Below are 7,646 nucleotides of genomic sequence, written 5' to 3' on the forward strand. Positions count from 1 at the left end.
AAAATTTTACAGTATAATGCACGTGTTATCAAAATGAAATGGTTAATGTGCTTTTCAAAGTTGTAGCTGTGCCACTCGAGCTGGTCTGGGGTGTAACCAACCACCCTCCTTGTGCATGCGCTGGCTCCGGCTGTATGATCGGTAGAAGGGGGGGTTCCGATAATTGCTTATTGTTATGTGCTCGCATTGATGCTATTTCTTATTCATTTTTTTCGCGTGCAGACCTATGCTAGAATGTAGGGAAGGGAATGAGGGGGATAGGGGGATGACTTAGGAAAAGGTGAAGTAACCGGAAGGGGAAAACTTAACCACCGAAATACATATCCACCATGATTGACGGCTGCGCTGGTCTTGTTGCGACAGTCCTTGGCCACCCAACCATGATCATTCTATAAATTCCAAGAGATATAATAGTTTCGGATGATCCCTTTTTAGTCATGGTTATTCTATATTCCACACGGTGAACGTTGCATAGCTCCTTAATAAAAAAATCTCTAGCAATTCATTTTCAACAAATTAATGATAGGTTTATTATAAATAATGGGTGTTCATTCCGAATATATGCGTATGTATGTATATAAAGAGAAAATTATAAGAAAAATTGTTTACTATCAAATAAAGGGGCTACAAAATATATATGAATAAGTGAGTAAGGTGAATAAGGAAATCTTAATTATAATAAGTCTAATAGTTAGATTCTAATAATTTTGTTCAAAATGTAAAGTTTTAATTTAGTTCGATAAGTTTTGGATTAATATGTAATTATTTTTAATTCATTAATTTCATTTTCCTTTTTATTCCAACGGAAATTATTTTGGCTCTAATTAAATGCTCATAAGTGTAAAACTCCATAGATAAAGCCGAGTTTTGAAGAAGCTCCGAAAGCTCGCAAGCTTTACGTTTGCCGAAATCGCAACAACAAGAAAGGCCGAGTATTTATTTCGAGTGTATGGCAGTAAAGTCTCTAACAAGTTAAGATTTGCAATAAAATAGGTTCTTTCACTTACCTATTTGCTTTATGTCATCCATGTCCAAAATATCTTTCGGCGATGGGAGGCGAACCTGAAAGCTTTTAAGAGAGAGCACACACAATGGATCATACACACATAAACATATGATTTCTATCCGTTTGTTTTGATTCTTTCTTTTTGGGGTTGGATTTAAACAAACTTAATGGAATAAGTAAATTTTACGTTAGTTTCTTAATGTTTTTGTCACTTGCGCTAAATATCACTACGTTTCTTTACATTTGTATTAATCAAATTCAAAACGAGGTCTGAATCCAGACATGGCAGCGATGGCATGGGGACACAAGTATAAATTTGAAAAGCACGGCCTGTAGCCTCTACGGGTCAATGACCTCGCAAGTGCACATATGTTTTAAATGCACAATGGGACATATAGAGTTTCGTATTTTGTTCTTCACTGTCACTATGCCGTTGATTTTAGTTGGTTTAGGGGGGCAACGAAAAAATGTTAAGCCAGCATTTGGTGGCACCGAAACATAGGCAGGTTATGTTGAACCGCACATAGAAATATTCCGTCAAGGCCTGGCAGCAACCTCTTCTGTCTTCTTTTTATGTTCGCTCATATGGCCGTGGTCGCGACGTATATGTACGTCTGTACTCTTTGAATACCACGAGGAGAAGGCTCGCTCTACTTTTTCCGGAAATCAGCTCTTCCCAGCCTAATTTTCGGTCCCCTTCTGTTTGTCAGAATGACAGTGGGAAACAAACAGCAATTGGGACTGTCAGAGCGAAATTCTATACTAATATATGCTGCCCACTATGGGGAATTGCATTCACCAGAGGGCGTGCGAATGCTCAGCTTGCACCAGAATTTGACTACTAGAAGTACTGGTGTTGTATAGTTTCAGGCTGAATTTTAACTTTACAGTTTTTTTTATTATTTTGAGCTATAAACAAGCGTACTACACTTTTTCAGTTGTGCTTGCAAAATAAATTCAAATTGGTTAAATGATTATAGAAAATATAATATAAATTATAATTATTCAATGTTGATTTAATGGGAGGTTTGCCGCTTTCAGTTGCCATCAAAATTTCATAACTCATTTTCATTTTCTTAACTTTTTCATTGTCCTTCATTTCATTATGTATCAGTATGAAAATTATTATTAATCTATTGATATATATTTTATATTATATGTAATCACACTTTCAACTGGCTTATACTGGTCTATAAGGATGGGTTCTGCTCTTTTTGTTTGTCACTATATAAAGGTAATTCAATAACAATATTTTTTTATGGAGTATAATGTAGTGTATATGTTAACCCCCGTTATACGTTGAGAAAAAAATTAACTTAAGTTTCAGTTAACATTTCAAAAAGTGTAGTTAGTGTCGTTAAAGTAGAGTTAACATTCGTTGAAGTCTAAACAGTGAGAGGGCAAGACTGATGCAGCCTCTGGGAACTTGCTCCGTTTTCAGTTTTCTTCATTGTTGTTTGTTTTTTTGTGTGCTTAATCTTCTTCCTCGGGAAATTGTGATATGTGTGCGGCCACATGGTTCGTTTTCAGCAGTCATCATCGCTGTCATCGCTTTCATAGCTGGAACTGCTCTCTTGGAGTGGCCGCTTGACCAGCTTAAAGCTGTCTCATGTCCTAGAATCATCGGTCGAGTCCTCGTCCTCATTTCCATAGTCCTCCCAGTCGGTGTCCTCGTCATCATCATCATTATTTTCCAGTGGATCCGAGGAGGCAGAAGGATCGTAGGCAGAGGTCCCAATACCAGATGAAGCACTCTCCTCTGTACTCTCACCAAAGCCGCTCGACGAAAAACTCAATTTCTCAACAACTTCCTCATCCTCCTTTAAAGTTAAAGCCGATTCGGAGGATGTTTTTTGAATATTTAACAGCTGCCTGCACGGCTGCTACAGTTACAGGTGCTGCTGCTGGTGCTGGTGCTGTTACTGCTGGTATATTCATCTGATGGGCAACATGAACGCTCAGCTTACCCAGCGCTGCTGCTGCTGTTGCAGCTGCTTCTTCTCTGATTTGTCCTGCTCCGTGGCATTACCATTATCCGTAGAGTAAACTTCCATTGCCGTCTTGTATAGCTCGTCCGGCCAGTCCGACTCGTTCTTCACCTTGAATCGCCTTTTGTAGGCATTCAAGCGTTGCATTATGCTCTCCCAATTTTCAAACTTCAATAGGAACTGATGATGGGCCAGCAGCGATTCAATTTCGAGTCTCTGCAATAAAAGGTTAATTTCCCGAACCAAAAGGATAATCCATTCCACACATACCTTGACGCTCTTGAATGCTTTGTGTAAACGAACAAACGTTGAGCATTTGTGGTACCAGGGACGTGTCTTCAGGTAGCGACGACGACGCTTGAGCACCTGCCGACGTGCCCTGTACGCTGCCAAATGATCTGGCCATCGCTCTCCGTGTAGTGGCTAACATAGGAGGTATCACTGCCATAGCCGCACTCCAGGCTGTCCGACACAATGCTGCTGGCATCGTCCACCGTATTCGACAGCACGAGGCTGCAGCGTGGTCGACCTGTTGTCCATGGCGGGCACCACTAGGCAGTAGGTTTTCGTAATGATTGAATTTGCGGGTGGTCCGGGGTGAGTGGCAGCCGAGCAGACAGTCGATTGGGTTGGTTCCTGGAAGACATCTGACGATAGAATGTCTTGCGGCAATGGCTGCTGGCTGTCTGCTACTGTGGGATATGTTTTAACCTCAAATTCTAGATTGTTTGGCTTTTCCTCCTGCACTACAGCGGGAGCTATAAGAACGTCTTGTGGGGCATACTCCTCCACCTTTTGTTGCCCTGCAGCTGCTTCTGTGACCTGCGTCTGGAGACTGGAGCATTTTCTGCCTTTTCGTTGACTATTTTAATAGACAGTTTGGTGGACTTTGGTTTCTTGATTTCATTCAACTCATTCTCGTCCTGCTCGTTGGCTTCCGACGTGAAGTAATACGGAAACTCATAAGCATCAAATTCAAAGAAATTAAATCCCTTCGACGGCGCCCCTTCAGTGGGAAACTGCAAAACGGACATGCCAGTGCCTGCCTTGGCCAGAATCGGCTTAAAGTTTTTGCTCTGCTTCAGCGATGAGATGAATGTGATGGCAATGGCCAAAGACCCGCAAGCGACCGGAACGCCCCGTCCGATGCAAATATGTGACATGATCGTTGGGCGGATCCAAATTGATCACCAGGTTGTCATGATGCGATTCCACGCCGCAATCAGATCCGTGGCCACAATGGTGCGCACCGAAAAGCTGCGATAGCTCTCAAAGACCTCGGAGCTCTCGCTCTGGGCAAGATCACCCGACAGCAGCATGCAGGGTTTGCCGCCGGCGTTCAGGTAATTGCAGTACGAATCTGCGTGCATTTTGGAATTGGAAAAGTGCACCGCCTGCTCGTATTTCAGCTGCGTGAAGATCTTCTTCAGCGCCTCCAGCTTCAGACGCATCTACAGAATGTTGTTGATCTGCTCCGCCAGCTCGTAGACAAACTGCCGGTGGCCCGTTTGCTATTCGATATCAGTATGAGCTTCTCCATCATCCTGGCTATCTTCTCGTCCAAATTCTGATTCAGTCGTCCAGCCTCCACGTCGCTGGTGCGCTTCTCGCCATTCGCAAAATTGCCAAATTGATTCGCCCTCCATTTCAGTGCAATTCTTGGAAGTTTCTTAGCCAGTTTTGTTATGATCCGCCTTTTTTCCGCCCTGGTCTATCGTTCCGGCTAGCTCTCGGGGAAGTCAGGGGTGTTTTCGACCCGATAGCCAAGGGACGGATTTAACAAAAAAAAACGTATTATCTCGCGTATAAGGGATAGATCTAATTTTTTTACACGCGTCTACTTTGGCACTTTCCCCGGCGGGGTCAGTCGGTGTTCTATTTGACCATCGCGAGTCCCTCCCATCCATGAGCGTTCAAAATGTTGCACGCTCCCATTTAAAAACATCTGGTTCCACTCTTCCGACCTCTCTCGTCTCACCCAATCTAAGGAGCTCTACTCCATTTTCATTTCAGACTCCGCGTACGAAACGGAACTTAACGAAAAAACTATCCTAAAATATTTTGTGTTGTTGTTTTATTTTATTTTATTTTTTTTTGAGGTTTTATGTTACCGCTCTACCCTTGGGTAGAGGGGGATTATTTGGCCGCCCGTCTTTACAAGGTGGAAATCGCCAAGTCGAGATATGTAACTTGTTACTGTTTTACTCCAATTTTGTCGATGAACTCGATTAAAGTTTGGTACGAGCTAATTTGTTCTTTTTCGAAGAATTTATAGATATTATTATATTTCCTTAGCGAAGGGTAGTTTAGTCTTGTTGTGTTGTACTTGGTACAATTAAAAATTATTTGCGATGCGTCATCGATAGTATCGCATGTATCACAAATTTTAATAACCTGAGATGATATAATATATTAGATGGTTGTATATTATCGTTGTTGTTGAGCGGCTTATTTGCGTGTGAGATATATGTATATAAACAACTCGGTCCCGATCGCCAAGTCCATCCATTTCTCGGCCTGCAGGCAAGGTCCGGTGGCACCAAAAAGAAGGACTGATGATCGTGGTACTGGAGCGGACCCCCTCCGAGACCGAGGGTCAGGCCAGGTCAGCAATTTCCTGCCTGTGCACCTAGTATTGGATACATGTCATGTATGTAGGAATTATGTAATAAGGTCACTTTTTCATTTTTTTCTTTGCGTACCTTATCCAGGGGTTGGTTTTTAAGTTTTTGTCTTTGCAGCCACAACACTTTTAAAATTGTTTTTATTTGGTTTATGTTCCCTTTTATGGTTTTGCAAAATTTTCACCACGTTTTTTTTTTATGTATATTTTCTACACGCACATTAATTAAGTCTTCTATCTTTGAATGCAATTTTTGTTCTGTGCAGCATGCACTTAGCCTAACTATTTTACCCCTCCAAAAGCTGTGTATGAGAGAGCTAAGAAGGTTCTCGAAGGGCTAGTCGTAAGCTATGCTTGCGGAGAGAAAAGCTCCCATGTGAACGGCGCTCGCACGTGCAATTTCGAAAGAAAGAGCTTTTCAAGATAAAAGCTTCTGATCTTGCATGTGGGCTCACGCTGGAATGCGTACAGTGGGGAGGTTCAATATTTTCTCGATAAAATTAGAAGACTGTTCCCAAAAAGAATTTGTCTTAATACAATTTTTGTACAGACATTATAACTTTTTGTTTTTGGTCTGCAACCCTCACACCCACCCGCCAGATTTTATCTTAGGGTTTTGACCCAAAATAAAACTGAAACAACAACAAGGAAGGGTGCAGACTTTTGTATCTAGCTACCAAATATCCTTAATGTGAAATTTCCCCAGCTCTTTACCGTTCAAGTCTTCCAGTAGATAAATCAGTTGGCCACATTTCTGCTTTACGCGATCCTTCACTCCAACTGGAGCTAGTTTAGCGTTAACGTTATTGGCCGCGCTACTAAAATTAAAATTTCTCTTTATTACTTCTTGACCTACATCAAACGAACAAGGCTTGGATCTCAGGTCGTAAGTGCGTTGATTTCTCTCGTATGCTTTTGTCAGGTGTTTCTCGATGTTTGAGCGAATCTTCTGAAATTCGTCAGCTCTTGACAATTTTCCCTCGCCCTCGTTGAGTAATTCGACTTCTCGCAACATTTTGTAATCTTGGCCATGTGAAATCATGTGCTGACCAAAGACCACGAAATAAGGTGCCATACCAACTGATTGGTGTATTGATTTTCTCAACGAACAGTTTATGCTACTAAGGAACACATCCCATTCACGATGGTCAGTACGAACGTACGCTCTGAGCGCGGCATTAATCGATCGGTTAACCCTTTCCGCGGCATTCGACTGTGGAGCATACGCCCCTGTATATAAGTGCTGAACACCGTACTTCAAAAGGACTTTAGAAAAATCACTTCTTTTAAACTGCGTACCGTTATCGCTCACTAGCACTTCCGGCACTCCATAACATGAAAATATATCTTCCCTCAATATGTCAATCACTATCTGGGAAGTACATTCTTGACCGCCTTTAAAAAGGTAAATTTTGAAAAGTGATCCAGGATGATAAATATTCCTATGTTTAATTACGCCCTGTCTCAATTCTTCGGGAACAAATAATTTCCACGACTCATCGACTTGGTCAGAATCCAACACGGAAAAACCTGTACGATAATATATGTAATCGTCGATTACTTGAAAATCTGGGAGTTTGGAAAGCACGAATTTCTCTCTGAGTGATCGATACTCCGGCGACTGAAACGCATCCGACTTTATATCGATTTCCGGTAACACTTCGCATTCCAAAACCGCTACTTCCGTAACACCTTCGAATGAACGAGACAAAGCGTCAGCCACTACATTTTCGCTTCCTTTCCTATGCTCGATTTCGAACGAGTAACCTTGTAATTTTAGTGCCCATCTGGCTAATCTACCGCTGAGATCTAACTGGTTCATAAGCCAACGGAGGCTTGCATGATCCGTAACAACTTTGAAGGGATGACCATCGATGTACATGCGGAATTTTTTTATGGCCAGTACTACCGCCAAGCATTCGAGTTCCGTTACCGTGTAGTTTCGCTGAGCCTTGTTCAGCTTCTTGGACATGTAAGCTAACGGACGCTCGCAACCTGTGTCATCACATTGGGCTAAAACTGCACCTAC

The sequence above is a fragment of the Drosophila guanche genome, unplaced genomic scaffold, assembly GCF_900245975.1.
Source record: "Drosophila guanche unplaced genomic scaffold, DGUA_6, whole genome shotgun sequence".
In the NCBI taxonomy this organism is placed as follows: Eukaryota; Metazoa; Arthropoda; class Insecta; order Diptera; family Drosophilidae; genus Drosophila; species Drosophila guanche.